Consider the following 17,635-nt stretch of genomic DNA (forward strand, 5'->3'; position numbering starts at 1 on the left):
TAAAACCATTCCACATAGAAACCAATCCTCTTAAGTGTGATTTTGAGCTATCAGCTCTTGTTTGAGATATTGGAAATCCTCTGATTCAAAACTGCCTGTTCTAAGGCTTTTGAAAGCTCTTTACCCATTTATGAAGTTGGCTAAGATTATGCATTTGGTTGCCTAAACAGCAGAATTGCTTAGTATTGCTGTAGCAATAACCTGCAGTTACGCTGTGCTTGCTACCCTGTGCAGAAAGGTGCAAGCAAGATCCTTATGGCAAACTGTTGGGAAATTGCAAAGTTTCTGCCCTTGGCTACAAACTCACACACAGTCTCTTAATCGAGGGACTGTTTTAGTCTTCCAGTAATTAGTGATGTGGATGCTAGAAGTTGCTCGGATCTATTGGTCTTACCTCTGTTTTCAAGCAACAGAGAAGAGCAGTTTTGAAGCACTACAGCAAGTTGAGGTCAGTGCTGTCATGCATTATATTAAATATACATTCCAGAATCGTTACAACCTTTTATAGTTCTTAAAGATCCACACATCTAGCTGGGAATTTTACTTTATGTATTCTGGTTAGTTTATGACGAGTGAGATATCACTGGGATATTCTCTTAAAGAAATGCTTTTTAATGCTGGAAACTTGTTAAATGTTTGAGGATATTATTGAACACCCAAGGCCATTCTTGTTGTTGCATGTTGGAGTTTAATGCTTAATAGAACTTTTTCTATAGTCCCATTTTAACTCTTTCTATAATCCCATTTTATCTTGCATGTGGACTACGTTCAAACGAGTTTAATTTCCAAAAGGGTTATGTAGATGTTAGTATAGTAATCAATCTTTTTGGGTTGAGTTTCATTAGAAGAGCTTCAAATGCAGTCAGTTTATGCTGCTTTCCATATTTATCTGCTATTTTCTCTGCCACATGTCTAAGTTGAAAAAGCTGAAATAATGGGAGAGTATATTGTCAATGCTTGGTGATGAGAGATCATATTTTCATCTTAAATCCAAGCACATACACACAACATATTTATCCATATTGAAGTATTGATTGTCCTATATAGTTCTTTATCCACCAATTCATCCTGTAGAATTGATGCCAATGGTGAGAAGACAGGCTAAATAAATAGGGAGCTTAATCCAAACTTTAATTGTTGCTTTGGTAGAAAGTATAAATTTTTAGTTTGAGATGTTTTTGTTGTGGCTTATATCAAAGTGTATTCCGCAGAGATTTCCTATAAAGAATTCTTCTACATATATAGGAGACATATAACGTCCAGTTAATTAGAGCTAGTTTAGATGCTTGATGATAGCAAATAATACAGGCACCTCAAGGCTGCCTTTGTTAATTTTTTGGTAGAGATTTTCATTAGCTGTTCTTGAAGGTCTGCTTCTTCAGATAAATTTTATTACTTTCTGTTGCCAAAGTGCTAGGTTTTTTTAAAATAACAATTTCCAGCAAAAATGAACAGAAATATCAATTTTGCTAAGTAACCAGGTTTATGATAGCTATCCTCCCGAGCCATGACGCTGGATATTTTCCCCAGTTATTTTAGTCCTTCTATATTTGTGTATAAAATAAATTGCAGTTATATTCCTTCATTAGTTCAAAATTTGAGGGAATCCAAATCCCCAGATAACAGAGCGGACTTCCAATTTAGTTTAGTAGTTTCTAGAAGCTTATTTTGTTGTTCACTTGAGATGTTTACTCCCAAAAACCAGATTTTAGAATATTTACGTTATAGTCCAAGGCTTTCCTATATACAGCTGGAGGGCATTCCACCCCCCCCCCCAACACCATTCTGGCTGGGATAGATATAATATTATGTCATCAGCATACAAATATATTTTTACCTCTTAAGTTCTGGATCTAATCCTTTAATCTTCTTATTTTCTTGTATGTGAATTGCCAAGAGTTCAAGAAATATAGTTAAGAGTAAAGGGGATAATGGACATCCCAAACGTGTTCCTTGGCAGATAGGTGGCATTTTTGGCATAGGATTATTTATGTAGATTTTTTATTTAAAGCACTGATACAGAAAATTTGTCTGTGTCTTGAAAAGGCTACCTAAGTTCAGTTCTTGTGTGGCCCTGGTAAGAAAGTTCCACTGTAATTGATCAAAAGGCTTTTCCATGTCAAATAAGAAAAGAAAAGGGGTTGTTGATTTGGTTCTTTACTCATTTCTATGCAATTGATCAGTTTTTTTTACATTTCTTAGAAGGGTTTGTGATTTTTTTCATAAAGCCTGTTGGAACTTAGTGTGTGTGTATAGCATAATTTTATGCAATCTTTTAGCAAGAATAGCTATAAAATAATCTCTGCATCTTGGTACAGTTGTGAGATTGGTCAGTAGGATGTCGTGGTCCTTATTTGGTTTTCATATAAGCTTTATGGTTGCCTCTTGCCATGTTTCAGGAAGCCATTTTAAACAGAGTTAATTGCTTATCATTGTTATATAATATGGTGTTACAATTTTAGAGTAGCTTTTAAATGTTTTCAATCACTTGGTTTTAGCAGTTTTGTTGATAATTTTACTATTTCTTCCAAACTGCTTAGAGCTTTTATGGCAAAGCCTTATTATCCATCTTAAATATGGTGGTGGGAACATGACAAAGGTTTCTTGGAGACGAAATGGCTTCCTACTTGTCTTTCTTCCTTCTAGCCTTTTGAAAGATGTGCTTTTTCCAGCATTCATTTCTGGCATAACTTTAGTTTTTTTATACCCTTGTTCTTTAACTCACTTGTCTATATCACTAAAGCAGGACTCTTGTGGCATCCTGCCCTACCATATTTTTGCAGGTCCCCTGAGCACACAGGTAGTGTGTGCTACCTATAAATACCATAGATCATGTCCCCCACCTCGCCCTATAAAAAATGTTTGTATGTAGGACTGTTCCATATTGTTGTGCTGTGGTTGTGCTCTGTCTTTGTATAGTTGGCTATGTATTCTTACTTCATTATTATTTTTACTATGGATGGCATTAACTGCCTTAAGAGATCATAGATCAAAGGCAAGGTTAAAATGTTTTAATTAATTAGTAAATTCTGGTAGTTCTTTTATAGTGGACATCTGGCATACGGTTACCAGATTTTTTTCAATGAATCCGGGGACACATTTTTTTTTTGGGGGGGGGAAGTTGAGTAGCAACAGGGAGTCAGTAGTGGGGATGGTGAGGCAAAAGACCCTGGGCCCAAGCACACATGCATGTTGTATAAAGGTGCAAAGCCCTTCTTTCGCACCCTGTGAAACATAAATGTGCAGAGTTTTCTAAAAAACTGGACAACGCCTACCCACCCAAGACTCCCGAGCCTCCCCCGATCTGTCAAAACAAAGGGGGCAGGAGATCTCTACGGCCGGATGTCCCCAGTTCCCCTTGGGCAGTGGTGGCAGCAGCGAGCAGCAAGCAGCTTCTGAAGCCAGCCAGAGCCAACTGCGCTACCAGGCTGACTCCGGGCTGCTGAGGCTGCCACTGCCACGATTCCCAGGGACAGATTTGCAAATCTGGGAACTGTCCCCGGGAACCAGGGACTTCTGGTAACCCTAATCTGGCGGGAATGTATACTTGTTTGTTTTATATTCCACACAATCCCACAAAATATGATATCCACTAAAATGCAGCCATGAAAATTCTAAAACCATCCTTAAAACAACAAACTTCAAAACTCTGGTATTTGGTATCTATATATGGCCCACAATTTGTATTATCTCTGAAAAGCTTGATTAAATAAAAACACCTTAAGTTGACATTGGAAGATTACCAGTGAGAGGGACAGCCAAATTTCCAAGATGAGGAGCATGTGTGCTATGAATCTATAGTGTATCTATCTATTTTAAGCTGAACTGGGGCTCTATACTGTACAGTTCTGCAAGGCTTTCAGCTTTGAAGAAACTGGGCCCTATTTGTCCACAGGGGACCTCATGATTTACTAGAATATATTTCACATCTCCTGTGCTCAGCCTTTATTCAGAATTATTTGAACCACTGCTGCGCCTGTGTCATGCACAACTCTCTCTGCTGCATGCTGCTAAACTATTATTGGTCCTGACTGCCCCTCCAGGGATAGTTTCTTCACTCTACTGATTCCATTCTTGAATTTAGGTTTAAATAGTTACTGCAACAACTGAAATTGCACTCATTTACGATTATTCAGACTTTCTTGCTTGCTCAGCTTCTGTGAGTTAGGGTTACATCTCGGCAGTATCAGCAACTGTATCTCTGAAACATTTTTCAATGCATATCGATTATCTTGTGATTTTTACAGATAGATCTAAATCCCAGGGAGCAGCATTCATCCACAATGGACTGGAAAGTAGTAAGAAAGATGCCAATTGGATCATCTGTAATTAATGCTGAACTTCTTTCATCCTTTGGGGAAAACTCTGATTTGTGTTGAATTCCTGAGGTAAGGCAAATCTGGACTTTATCTTGACTCCCTTAGTTAATTCTTCTTTTTCTGCTTCATCTCCTGATTGTTACTTCCTATCACTGTCTGTCACTGGAGGCTGGTAATGTTGTTGTTTATTGGATGCCTGCAGACATGAAAGGCAACAAGCTGGCTAACCAGACTGCCAGAAGGTTGACCCAACTTGCCATCCAACACGTAAGGTGTCCCAGGTGGGAGAGCTCTCCCCTGGTGACAAATACAGCCCCCCCCCCCACTTCTGATTGTCATACAAGAACTGAATGCTTCTGAATGGCAAAGTGTACAATAACCTTTTGAATACCTGGCCAGACACAGAACTAAGTGAATGATCAGTCTCTAGACTAGAACCAGAGCAATTCAGATATGTATGTGACGGACAGCTGAACTAGACCAGTCTGGTGATGCAGTGCCTCAGAAATCCACTAGCGGGCTGGAACCTCTCTCGGATTGGCCACCAAGACTGCCAGCCAGATGATGGGGGTGGAGCCAGCACTTTGGAAGGGGAAATAAAAGGAGGCATTTCTGAGAGAGGGTTCAGATAGTTGAGAGATAGTTTGTGAGGAAGACTTAGAGAGTTGGTCTTGGTCTCTCTCTCTGTGTGACATCCGCTCTGAGGGAAAGGAGTCTCCTGAGCTTAGACTGGAAGACAGAGTGTCTTGGGAGAGTATTCAGACAGGAATGAACTGGAGGGCTGAGTTTGAGCAGGAGAATTAGAAGTTGTGAGGATCCAGTCGGGAGGAGAGAGATCTTCTAGGTAGAGAAGACTCCCAATCCTGTTAAGAGGGGTGAGGTGATTCCCTGGGTCTGTTGCACTGCCAGAGGTACCTCAGGAGCATCATTGACAGAAGGTTGGGGATCTGACAGAAAGTTCCACCTTGCTTAAGGACCAAAGTATTAAGCTGTAACACCTATGCAAAAACTAAGCTAAGGAGCTGAAGTGAAATAACTGGAAATAAGCTGAGCATTGACCATCTAGGCTAGAAACCTGTAACATGTAACTGAAGCATCCTAACTGAATTAAGCAACAGAATTTTTTTTTTTTTTTATAATCATATTTATTAAAGTTTCCAATAATAACAGAATAGAAAAGATAAAAAAGATAAAGAAAAGAAAGAAAAAGAGAGACTAGCTTAGACCCTTCTTTTCATAACCTTCTTTCTGGGACTTCCTCCTTCCCGTCCCGACTGTATTCCCCTTTCCCTAAGTTGGTTCCACAAGTTCTCATCCCCAAATTTAAGCCTAATATATTTTACTCATAAACCAATTTAAATTTACACAATCTTAACATCACTCCTCGTCTTATAATAAAACAAAATTTTCCCCCAAGATCAGCTCTCATTCCTTCCACGAGTTCCCCCTTTCTAAAAAAGAAAAAAACGAAAACATATAAGATCAAAGTTATAAAGAATATAAGATAGAATATATAGAAAAGTTCAAAAAATTGGTTACAAAGCCTTTGGATTCTAAGGTTCCCCCTCCCTTCCCCGGTTTTGATTCCCCATGTCCATTTGTCTGTATGTTGTCGGCCTGGAGATCTTAAGTCCACATACGACACTTGTAATGTCCCGAAACCCCTCTAGGGGGATTGCAATAACTTTGTATCCTCTAATCCAAAAGTCAATTTGTTGTTTCTTTTTCCCCGACAGTTTATATCCATATTTATGTCAAATTGTAGCAAAATTAACCAGCAAAGAAAAACTTGTAGCAAAGTCCTCTTTATATTTTCCAGCTTTGACAGCTCCTTTGGCAGCTGTCAAATTCTCCATCTCTCTTCGCCAGGCTCTCCGAATCGCCCCGGTTCCCAGGGGGGGGGGTTGTCTTTTTCCTCTCACCCTCGACTCTTCTCCTCCAGCACAGTTCTTATAGTTCACATCGTGGAGTTAATAATTTTTGTCGTCAATAAACTTCTGAATCGATCTTGGTTTCTCAGTCCTTGTTTTAGCATGTTTACAATCAGGGAGGGGACTGACTTCCTTTTTGGATCCCCTCCCGCTCGTGCCAAATCCGGAAAAAAATTTCTTTTTTCCTCCTTTTATGCCCGGTTACCCAATTACTCACGGGTTGTTGTTAATTGTCCGAATTTTCTTTGGAAGAAGCCAGCGCTCTCCGCCGGATGGCATGCGGCTGCGCCCGGCAGGGGAAGCGGAGGACTCAAAGCACCACGCCACTCCCCGGCGCCCGATCCGTAGCCTTTAAAAAGGCTCCTTCACAAGCCGGGAGGGCGATAGCGGTGCCAGCCGAGTCACCATGTCCACGGGATCCGTTCCCGTGGTTTTTGAGGGTCCCCGCGTCGCCGGCGCGGTAGGACCCAACCCCTGCCGAGCCGACTCCCTCCGGAGCTCGGAGGGAGTCCGCCATTCGGCGATGGCGCTAACCCGGAAGTCCTAAGCAACAGAAATTTAAAAGAAGGTGCATCTAGAAGCCTTGGGTAGAAGCCTGTAACACCCACTAGATTTAGTGGAATATTAATAAGTTAACTGTTTCCTGAAAGAATATTGTCTCCTGACACATCCTTTGTTTTATCAACTTTGTTCTGTAAATTTGTTCTTTTATTTGTTCAGCGTCTGCCTGAGTCTCCAAAGATCTAAGTTTACCCTCACAAAAGAAAACCCCATAAGATAACCCATGGTGGTTATGTACAGTGCCCACATAGGTGGTATCTGCCACAACTGGTGACAGAGGAGTAGGATCTGCTACAGTCTGCTCCAAGGCGGTGGAGGAAAAGGAATGAGAAGGCTAGGAAGATGGGTAGAGGAAACAGGTGGAGGAATTGCACACGTAGCAGAACTAAATATTTTGAAGTGTGGATGTGTAAAATAAAAACAAAGGGAAAAGGGTTCCAGCACTGCATACCACTGACTACCCCCTGGGGGAAAAGCACTGGAGCTCAGGATTCCTCCACAGGGACACAGTAGCATACATGGTTGAACTCAGGTTTGATCCCACCCTGCTCTGAGTCCAACACTTTATTTCTCTTTCTACAAGTCTCACCTTATAATTGCAGTGGAGCACAGTGTTGTTATATAGACATTTTGCTATGGCTAGTGGCTGATGCAAATAAAGATTCTTCTGATCTGTTCTATTGTAGGGGAGGGAAAGCCGTAACCCTCCAGATGCTGTTGAACCCCTCCCCACCCCACCCCCCCGCCAGCCTGGCTAGGGATCGGGGTGGTGGGAGCTGCAGTCCAGCGACATTTGGAGGGGTTACAATTCCCCACATCTGCTATATTAGGTCATTTTTTACACATCAAAAACCCTGGAATTCTATTCCCAATTTATGATTTGTTCTTAACCTTCAGTGCCAGGGAATGCACGATTAACCTAAAGGCCATTGAAATTCCTTTCGGGGGGGTGGGGGGGAAATGAGACAAGAAAGATGTTAGCTGCATCTCAAAGCTGCCATTTACATGTCACATCACACAGTGAGAACTTGCAATACACTTTAAAGATTGGATATGTGGGTGGTGCTATGGTCTAAACCACTGAGCCTCTTGGGCTTGCTGATAGGAAGGTCGGTGGTCGGCCAATTGGTGCCAAAGAAAGACAGAACATTTTTTATGTATGCTACAACAGCAGCAAGAATACTCATCGCAAAGTATTGGAAGTTACAAGATCTACCCACCTTGGAAGAATGGCAGATGAAGGTGATAGACTATATGGGACTGGCAGAGATGACCGGCAGAATCCGAGACCAGGGAAGAGAGACAGCGGAAGAAGACTGGAAGAAATTTAAGGACTATCTTAGGAAACATTGTAAAATTATTGAATGTTAGAATGACGTGGGTTTAGAAATTATGTGGTTTCTAGCTGTAATGATTAAGTAAAAAGAAAACAAAGTCTAAAAATTTAAATGGATAACAAGGGAGAGGATTTGCTGAATTAATAATTGGAAATTGGAATACAGAAAGGGGAGGTATGAGGAAGTCGGGGAAGTAAGTTACAAGAAAATAAGGGATTGAAATTATACTTGTTTTTGTTTCTTTGTTTGTTTGTATTATTGTCTTGTTTGTTATTATATAATTTGTGAAACTTCAATAAAAATCTTTTTTTAAAAAAAGATAGGAAGGTCGGTGTTTCGAATCCCCGCGACGGGGTGAGCTCCTGTTGCTCTGTCCCTGCTCCTGCCAACCTAGCAGTTCGAAAGCATGCCAGTGCAAGTAGATAAATAGGTACAGCTGTGGCGGGAAGGTAAATGGCATTTCCGTGCGCTCTGGCTTCTGTCATGGTGTTCTGTTGCACCAGAAGAGGTTTAGTCCTGCTGGCCACATGACCCAAAAAGCTGTCTGTGGACAAACACTGGCTCCCTTGGCCTGAAAGTGAGATAAGCGCTGCAACCCCAGAGTAAAATTCAACTAGACTTAACTGTCCAGGGATCCTTTACCTAACAGCATAAAGAAAATTGATATGCTGAGTGCGGAAAACAGCAGTCAACTACTTCTTTTGTCCTCACTTCGACCACACTGACATTCTTTGCATCTATTAAAGCATGCCAGAGTACTGCCATTGCCAGCACCACTGAGCCTCTTGTTTGTAGCAAAATAAAATCAACCAAGTCTTTCATAAATATGTGAAGGAGAGACAACATGTCTTAAAAGATAAAATATGAAAAAGTCAGTATCAAGGGGAAAAACTATCCAAAGCTCTAGAGACTCTGGGCGGCTAGTCTTGGTGAGACTTTGTTCAGTCAAGGAGCTAATCCATGTTAACATTTTGTCCAAGATGTTGACCATGGCTCAATTCATAGGAAGAAAAAATATCATTTACTTTTTATTTTCAAACCTGTATATCTGGCTCAAAAAATAACTGCTTTTAAAGAGACGACTTTCTTCTTGTCTGAGTAAATTTTGTTCCAATTTTGTTTTGGCCACAAGTCAAAGATAACAGCTGTACACTTGTGGGTTCACTGAACTTTACGTGATTGCTGGCTGCATTTGCCGACTAGAGGGAATAACCAATAATTAGAACATTTCAGGTCATCTTCTGAAGAACAGTTTTCTCATGTCATGTGATAACCCCCTGCTGTCTTCCCTTGATTTCCCCAATTGTGGAGCTGGCAGTCATGGAGAATGGAATTTTTCAAGACTGCTGTGTTGTGAGATTAGTGAAAATAGAAAAATTGCCACTCCTTCCAGTTTTGATGTTGGTTGTGCTTAAAGTTTTTCATTTTCATTTTATTTGTTACAAAATGGCTCTAGCAGAATCACTCACAATGTTTCCAATAACAGAGAACTCCCAGAATTTCTGTATCTGACTTTTGGCTCAAGTTTTGGAAATCCTTGTGTTTCTTTCTTCCTATTGAATAAGATTAGCCTAAATGCTGCCTTGTTCCTGTAGGATCATTTTTATTTGCCTTCCAGGTGATAAAGTTGATGACCAAAGAAAAATTGGTTAACTGAATACAAACAACAAGACGAGGTACTGTTGTTATTGTTGTTGTTATATTTATTTATACCCCACCCTTTCCCCTGACTCAAGGAGGTTAACAGATAAAATGTGAACAACTAAAACAACTAAACCTTAATAGAATTATATCTATCTATCTATCTATCTATCATCTATCTATCTATCATCTATCTATCTATCTAGTGTTATAGATTTGGGAGGGGGATCCCCTAAACCCTAGAAATTAATAAGTGATAAGATTTTGATTATCTGCAATGTGAAGGGAGAAATACAAGCTGCAGAGGAATTCTTGAGCTGGCCTATGCTAAATGACCTGGTCAGGCTAGTGCCATTAAGAAACAATACAGGGCCATTGAGGGCCATTGGCATGGCAAGAGAACTGTCCTTTCCCCTTGCCCTGAGGAGTGAACAGAGACAAGGGATTTGGAAGGTGCCCAGGGTAACTGAATGTGAGATGATAGGAAGAGAGTCCTGAGCCAGGGTTGCTGGGAAAAAGAAGGAAGAAAGACTGGGCTCCATTTTGGGCAGGCTGGCTGCACTGCTGCGTGGGACAAGCTCTTCTTGAAGTGACCATGCTGTAAGGACTGGACTCACTCCAGGCAGACTAAAGGTGTAAATAGGTGAATAAATCATATTTCTTAAAGCTACGACAGTCTCCGCCATGTCTCAATTCACCAAAGGACCACAGACCTGGTTGCGTGCCTGGAACCCCATCGGCAGAGAGAGGGGGAAGCACCCAGGTTTTGTAACACTATCTATCCAGCTCCCTCCCTAGCATCTATCTATCTAAAAGATCTGTTAAAAACATACAGATAATCACAATAAAAACAGTATGGAATCAGCCCTTTCATTAAAAGTCAGTTCCCAAAAGCCTGTAGGAACAAGATGGTCTTTACCTGCTGGAGGAAGGACAACAAGGAAGGAGCCAGGCTGGCTTCCCTAGGGAGGGAGTTCAAAAGTCTGTCACTTTGCTCCATCTCCCTGCCCAAAAGGTCAGACTTTAGGTGAAATTACTAGATGGAAAAATGCAAAGACTATCAAAATTAAGCTGACCAATCTTTAAAACTAGCCTGCCATATCATACTGTTGTCTATAGTATATCTATTTAAAACGCAGACAACTGGATGACCTGTGCGTCTCTTGGAGGCAAATGCATAGTCAGGCACACAACAGCATGTGGAGAACTACAGCTTCTCCACCCCTGATTTCAGTTTTAGGAATCTAGAAGTATTAATAGTAACTGGGTGCTGGGTTTGATCACGTTTGGGGAGAAATGAGTTCAACCCTGCTTCCTGCTTTGCCATGGTTCTGAGAAACCTCAACCAGCACCCCACAAGCTGGGAGGGATGCTCCCATCGCCCCCTCAAACACAATATAACAATGTTGAGAGGTGGGCCAGGGAAGAACTACCCCCCCCCCCGTGTTTTCATTCCAAACCACACGGTTCCAGTACTGTTTTGCAGCAAGGAAATAGGTGCCTGGGCTATTCTTACATACCATATGATGTAAGAAGTATATAGGAACTATCATCTATCATCCAAAAAAGTGACAGGTGACCCCTCTCCCCTTTTCACTAGAAGTCCCACTTCCTTTTAAGATTCATTTAGGATTGCGCATGAAAAAGCTCTTTTGAGGTGCTGCCCTTAAACATTGTATTTTGGGTGTGTTGTGAGTCTTTATGCATTTGTATTTTTGTATCTAACCCCAGGGAATAGGTTTCACATTCCCCAACCCTCCATGCAGCCCCAATTTTTTTAGGGACCCCAATGATGAGAAAGATTGTTTGGGGGCTATCATGTAACATCTCTGGGTGACTGCAAGTAAAACGTTTCAAGTGCAATATACAATGTGACACTAGATGCCGATGGTGAGCCTTATGGAAAATTCAATGTACAGTGGTACCTCGGGATGCGAACGGGATCCATTCTGGAGCCCCGTTCGCATCCTGAAGCGAACGCAACCTGCGTCTGCGTGTGCATGACTTGCGTTTTGCGACTTCCTCGTATTATGCCATTTTGACCGTCTGCGCATGCGCGCGCGGCGAAACCCGGAAGTACTGCACTCTGTTACTTCCGGGTTGCCCCGGAGTGCAACCCAAAAATACTTAACTTGAAGCATCCTGAGGTATGACTGTATTTTTAAAAACACTTTCCAAAAAAGCATTTTCAAAACTTTTTTTTATATGTGTGCAGATTCCACCTCAGTGCCCCCAAGTAGAAGGAGCAGTTTTCAGGTTCCCCAGCCCCCCATTTGTCTCTCTGCCCTGGGGTGATGATAAAAAATACTGTTTGGAACTGTAAAACAGCTAAATGCCCAACCCTTCATCAAGATCCTGGCTAGTACTAGCCATGTTGGCAATGTTCTGCCGCCAGTGCCAGAGCCAGTAAGCTCTGAATACCCACTGCTGTGTGAAGGCAGTGCTGTCCTGCTCAGGTCCAGCCTGTTGGTTTCATTTAGCTTCTGGCTGTCCTCTGTGGATGGCAGATGAAGTGCTGGAGGGGCTCCTTTGGTCTGATCCAGGAGGCTTTCCTTATGCGCTTAGGAGGGGTGATTCAGAGTTCTAGTGCAAAGCAAAATTTCTCATCCAGCATCATCTGGGAATGCAACTATAGCATGCAGTTGCCCTATTAATATCTGACATTTGGCGGGGGGAGGGGAGGGGGAGAAATTTAGTATCAGGGTTCAGTAAAATGCAGAGTTAAGACACCGTGAAACATGAAATACTAAAATTAGATATGCATGAGTTAAAATTCATGTGATTTCAGAGGAAGGGAAAAATCACAATGAAAATGCATCCTTCTCTGAACCATGATTTGATTAAATCACTGCTGAACCTTAAATGTACTGTCCAATTAGCAAATGGCATATGAAACTGTTCCCCCTCCCCGCCCCGCTGAACAGAAGTGGTAGTTTTTGTGCTTATCTCCCGAACTCTGGGAAGTAGCTGCAAAAACCAGCTTTGTCGGCCTCCACTTGAAGATAGTTGTTTATGCCAGAGTCCAGAAAGAGGAGCTCACCCAGCAGACTCTGTGGAGGGAGTGATTTATGGAAACTAATTTTATATCCTGAGACAAGACTAAAAAGTTCAATCTATGTAATTAAATTTTATACTGATATTATGAGGGAAGTGAGACAACAGCAGGACAATTTCAGTACAGAATGTTGGCATTTGCGAGTGTTGTAAGCATGCGAACGCTGCAGTGAAACCCTGAAGAAAATCCCATTAAAAGATAAAAGGTCTGACAATGTGCAAAAATTGTGCATGCGAGGTCATTTCTAAGGATTTGGCCAACCACATATAGTCTCTCTTTTATGTCAGTTGCACATACAGTTGTGTTATCGGGAGGGGAAGGCGTGGTATTCTGGCCTTCCAGAACGACAGCTGGCACTGCCTGCTAGGGGAGTCTTGCTTTTTCTACCCTTACTAGTGAAGAGTCCAGCAATGGGCTGGGAGTTGGTGATCTCCTTGCTTGGCTCATTCTGTTGCTGCCCATGATTATGCTATGTTGATCGATATGGCTTTGCCCAAAGCATCATGGGAACTGTGGTTTGTTTGCTGCTGAGAGTTGTTAGGAGATCCCTATTCCTCTAACAGAGCTGTAATTCCCAGAGGGGTTTAACAATCCTCTTGGCAATTGTAGCTCTGTGAGGGAAATAGGGGGACCTCAAGCAGGAGGAAAACTAGGCTTTATTTTACCCAGGTCAAAGACACAGTTTGGTGCACGCACACACACACACCCCGTGCCCATTTGTGTACACACACAGACTGGGAGCCTGAATGACGCCCCTCTGGAGGCTTCAGCTGGGGCAGAAAACCTGGCTAGCCCCCCCCCCCCATAGCTCCGGCTCTGCCTCAAGCCTCAGTGATTTTCAGCACTCTTCACAAACTGCACTTCCCAGGATTATTTGTGGCAAGGCATGTTAATGTGGTATAATAGTGCTTTAAGTGCAGATGAATGAATGAACTGTGATTGAAAAGCTAAGAAAAATGGGTTTCTTGCATGTTTAGTTTACCCTTCCTGCAAGGAGGTCAGAGCAGTGTTAATGGGGCTTCCCTCTTCATGCCACCCTGACAGCAAGCTGTGAGATAGGATAGGTCAAAAGAGAGACTTGCTACCCGGTGAGCTTTCTGACAGAGCAGAGACTTCAACCCAGAGTTTCCTGCTCTAAAACTCTCTCCCCTTTACACTTAACTCTCTCCTGGGGAGGAAAATATTTCCATCTCTGTGCTGGGGAAATTGATGATTCACAAAAAGTTAGCGATGGCAATGCTTTCCAGTCTTGTAATTCTGCTTGGAAGTCATATACGTATTCCATGCCTGTGCCCAGTCCAATCAAACCAAGACCGAGTTTGAGAGAAGCAAGTCCTTGACTGCCTGGAATGCGGCCTCCTGGCGCTGGCCCCACACCCAAGGGGCCCGCTTGTCCAGGAGTCTGTGTAGGGGCTCCGCTACCGCTGTCTTGTGGGGAAGGAAGGAATGGTAAAAGTTCAATAGTCCCAAAAAGCCTGAAGTTCAGTCTTGCTCTTGGGTGCTGGGGCATCACAGATGGCCCGTACCTTGTCCCCAGTCGGGTGGACCCCTTCTGCGTCCACCATAAATCCCAGAAAGTCCACCTTAGGCACTCCTAGTAGACATTTTCCCCGCTTCACCTTGAGACCCGCCGTCTGGAAACGGTGCAGAACGGTGTGGAGGCGGTCCTCAAATTCCTCTGGCGTGGGCCCAGAAATCAACACATCATCGAAGAAGGGGGTGACACCAGGAATCCCTTTAAGGAGAGAGTCCATTAGATTCTGGAATATGCCTGGTGCCACACTGACACCAAATTTACCCTGAACGCTCCTCTGCACATCACAATCGTCTGTGCCTCTGCTGTGGCCTCATCTACTGGCAGCTGTTGATATGCTTGGGCCAAGTCCAGCTTGCCAAAAAAAATTGACCCAGCCAGGGTGGCAAGGACATGGCGGACCACTGGCACTGGGTATCCGTGGGCCGTGAAGGCCTTGTTTATGGTACATTTGTAGTCTGCGCAGATGCAGACTGAACCATTAGGCTTGACGGGTGTGACGATTGGGGTTTCCCAAGGGGAATTAGGCACAGGCTCCAGCACTCCTTGCTCCACAAGCTGGTCCAAACCCCGTCTATACGGGGTTTCAGGGCGAACGGGACCCAGCGGGCCTTGAGCCTGACAGGTCGTACTGTGGGGTCAAGCTGTAGAGCAATGGGGGGCCCTGTATACTGTCCCAATTTCCCATTGAAAACCCCTGGAAATTCCTTGCATATGGCGTCCACGTCCACTTGTAAGCTAGTGCGGTTCACCCCGGTGATGGCTAGCCCCAGTGGTCCAAACCATGCCAATCCCAGTAAGCTAATGTAGGGGCCCTTGACCACAAGCAAGTCCAGTTGCCGCATCCACCCTCGATATTGCACCCTGAAGGTCCCTACCCCCATTGTGGGGACCTTACATTTCTGGAAGTCCCGGAGGGTGAATGGGGCCGGCCTGAGTTTGGGACCCCCACTAGGACACAGTTTCCTTAAGGTCCTTGCCGAGATTATGGATAGAGTTGAACCCGTGTCAAGCTCCATTCAGCACGGGGGCCCCTCTATCTGTACCGCTACATAAATTTTCTCTATGTTGGGGTGGGGCAACTGGTATACCTGGAAGTCCGTGAGCTCCGCCGAGTTGCCTTGGTGCGTTGGGCCCTGGGACCTGGGGCTCTTGGATCGGTCATCTGATGCCTGGCGTCGGGTGGGCCGAGCCCGACACACCCGGGTGATGTGTCCTGATTTTCTGCACTGCCTGCACTCTGCATTGCGGAAACGGCAGGTCCTCCTCTCGTGACTTTCCCCGCAGCTTGCGCAGTTCCCTCCTTCTCATCGAGGCAGCTGTGGTATGTGGGCTTCTTGAGTCCACTGCTGTACTCGGTGCACCTCCTCCCTGTCAGATCCTGAGTCGTCAGTGAGGTCTTCGTGGTGGACCCTCGGTTGGGACGGCAGGCTCGACCGTGCCTTTTGCATTGACCTCTCAGCAGCTTCCGTTGCCAGGGCCTCCTCCAGAGCGACCTGGAACGTTAGGTCCTTCTTAGCATAGAGGCGTCATTGCAGCTTCTCATCCTTCAGGCCACCAACGAGGCGGTCACGAAGCAGGTTCTCCAACTCTGAGAAGTTGCAGAACCGGGCAGCTTGGTGGAGAGAGGTCACAAAACCAGTTATGATTTCCCCAGGGGCTTGCCGCTTTGCATAGAAGGCATTTCGACGAGCCACCACTGAGGGCTGCGGTGAAAAGTGCCCCTTCAGCTGTTCCATTATTGTTTTTTATGGAACAGTAGCAACGTCTTCAGGCACAAGGAGAGCCCGGGTGATTTCAAACGTCTCCTCTCCGCAGACGCTGAAGAATATCGCCCTCTTCTTGGCGTCTTCTTCGTCGGTGACCCCTTTGGCTTCTAGGAGGAAGGTGAAATGGGAGGCGTACGCTTCCCAGTCTCCGGATGCTGGATTAAATGGAGAGAAGCTGCTGTCAGTTGCCATTCTAAGTTTCTTGGGTCCCGGAGCTGAAACCTGGATACACGGTGCGAGGCAGCGGTGCGGCAGGTGGTGGTGCTGCGGTGCTGTGTGTGGCGGTCAGCTCAGCGGGATCCCACCTTCGTCGGCAGTGAAATATACTCAGAGTCGAGAGTGGATTTCATGCTCTTTATTCAGCTCATAGTGGTGAGGAGGAATAAAAGTCCCCTCAATGTATCTGCTTTATATACATTATTTACACAATGGGCTGCACGTGATTGGCTAATTCCGGAATTCTCCTATAGGCCAATCAGGTTGTGGATTCACTTCCATCTGGAGCTGGATTGGGTGGCTCCTGCAGACCAATCATACTGCTGCATTGTTCTAGGACCAATCAGACTGCTGCATTTTGGATCCTATTCAACTCAGTACATAACAAGCACATTAAAGAGCAAGTAGATAAATAGGTACCGCTCCGGTGGGAAGGTAAACGGCGTTTCCGTGCGCTGCTCTGGTTCGCCAGAAGTGGCTTAGTCATGCTAGCCATATGACCCAGAAGCTGTACGCCGGCTCCCTTGGCCAATAAAACGAGATGAGCGCCGCAACCCCAGAGTCGGTCACGACTGGACCTAGTGGTCAGAGGTCCCTTTACCTTTTTAGTGTATAGATCAGGCACCCCGAAACATGGCCCTGCAGCTGTTTTGGGACTACAGTTTCCATCATCTCTGCCCACTGGTCCTGTTAGGTAGGGATGATGGGCGTTGTAGTCCCAAAACATCTGGAGGGCTGAGTTTGGGGGTGCTTGGTCTAGATCAAGGGAAGTAATAGTCCTGCTCTATTTTGCCTTGGTCAGAGCCCACCTAGAGTCCTGTGTCCAATTCTGGGCACCACAATTTAAGAAGGATGTTGAAAAGCTGGAATGTGTGCAGAGGAGGGCAACCAAGATGATCAAGGGTCTGGAAACCAAGCCTTATGAAGAGCGTTTGAAGGAGCTGGGTATGTTTAGCCTGGAAAAGAGGAGAGTGAGAGAAGATATGATAGCCATCTTCAAATATCTTAAGGGCTATCACATGGAAGAGGGAACAAGCTTGTTTTCTTCTGCTCTTGAGGGTAGGACTCAAGACAATGGCTTCAAGTTATAAGAAAGGAGATTCTGAATGTTTATTCATAAAAACTTTCTGACAGTAAGAGCTGTTTGGCAGTGGAAGAGACTCCCACGAGAGGTGGTGGACTCTCCTTCCTTGGAGATTTTTAAGACAAAGATTGGATGGCCATCTGTCATGAATGCTTTAGCTGAGATTTCTACACTGCAGGGGGTTGGAC

At 44.2% G+C, this 17,635-nt stretch overlaps 1 long non-coding RNA gene across 1 annotated transcript in view; it reads left to right on the plus strand.

The window, feature by feature from the left end:
- The first annotated feature begins 378 nt into the window (after positions 1–378).
- LOC309531774 overlaps positions 379–17,635 on the plus strand; it is a 46,058-nt gene continuing 28,801 nt past the window's right edge. Inside the window, exon 1 of the long non-coding RNA XR_014219446.1 lies at positions 379–448. This is a non-coding gene — a long non-coding RNA (uncharacterized lncRNA). The remainder of the gene's footprint in view (positions 449–17,635) is intronic.

This window comes from Podarcis vaucheri, assembly GCF_965113315.1.
Source record: "Podarcis vaucheri genome assembly, chromosome: 4".
Classification (NCBI taxonomy): domain Eukaryota; kingdom Metazoa; phylum Chordata; class Lepidosauria; order Squamata; family Lacertidae; genus Podarcis; species Podarcis vaucheri.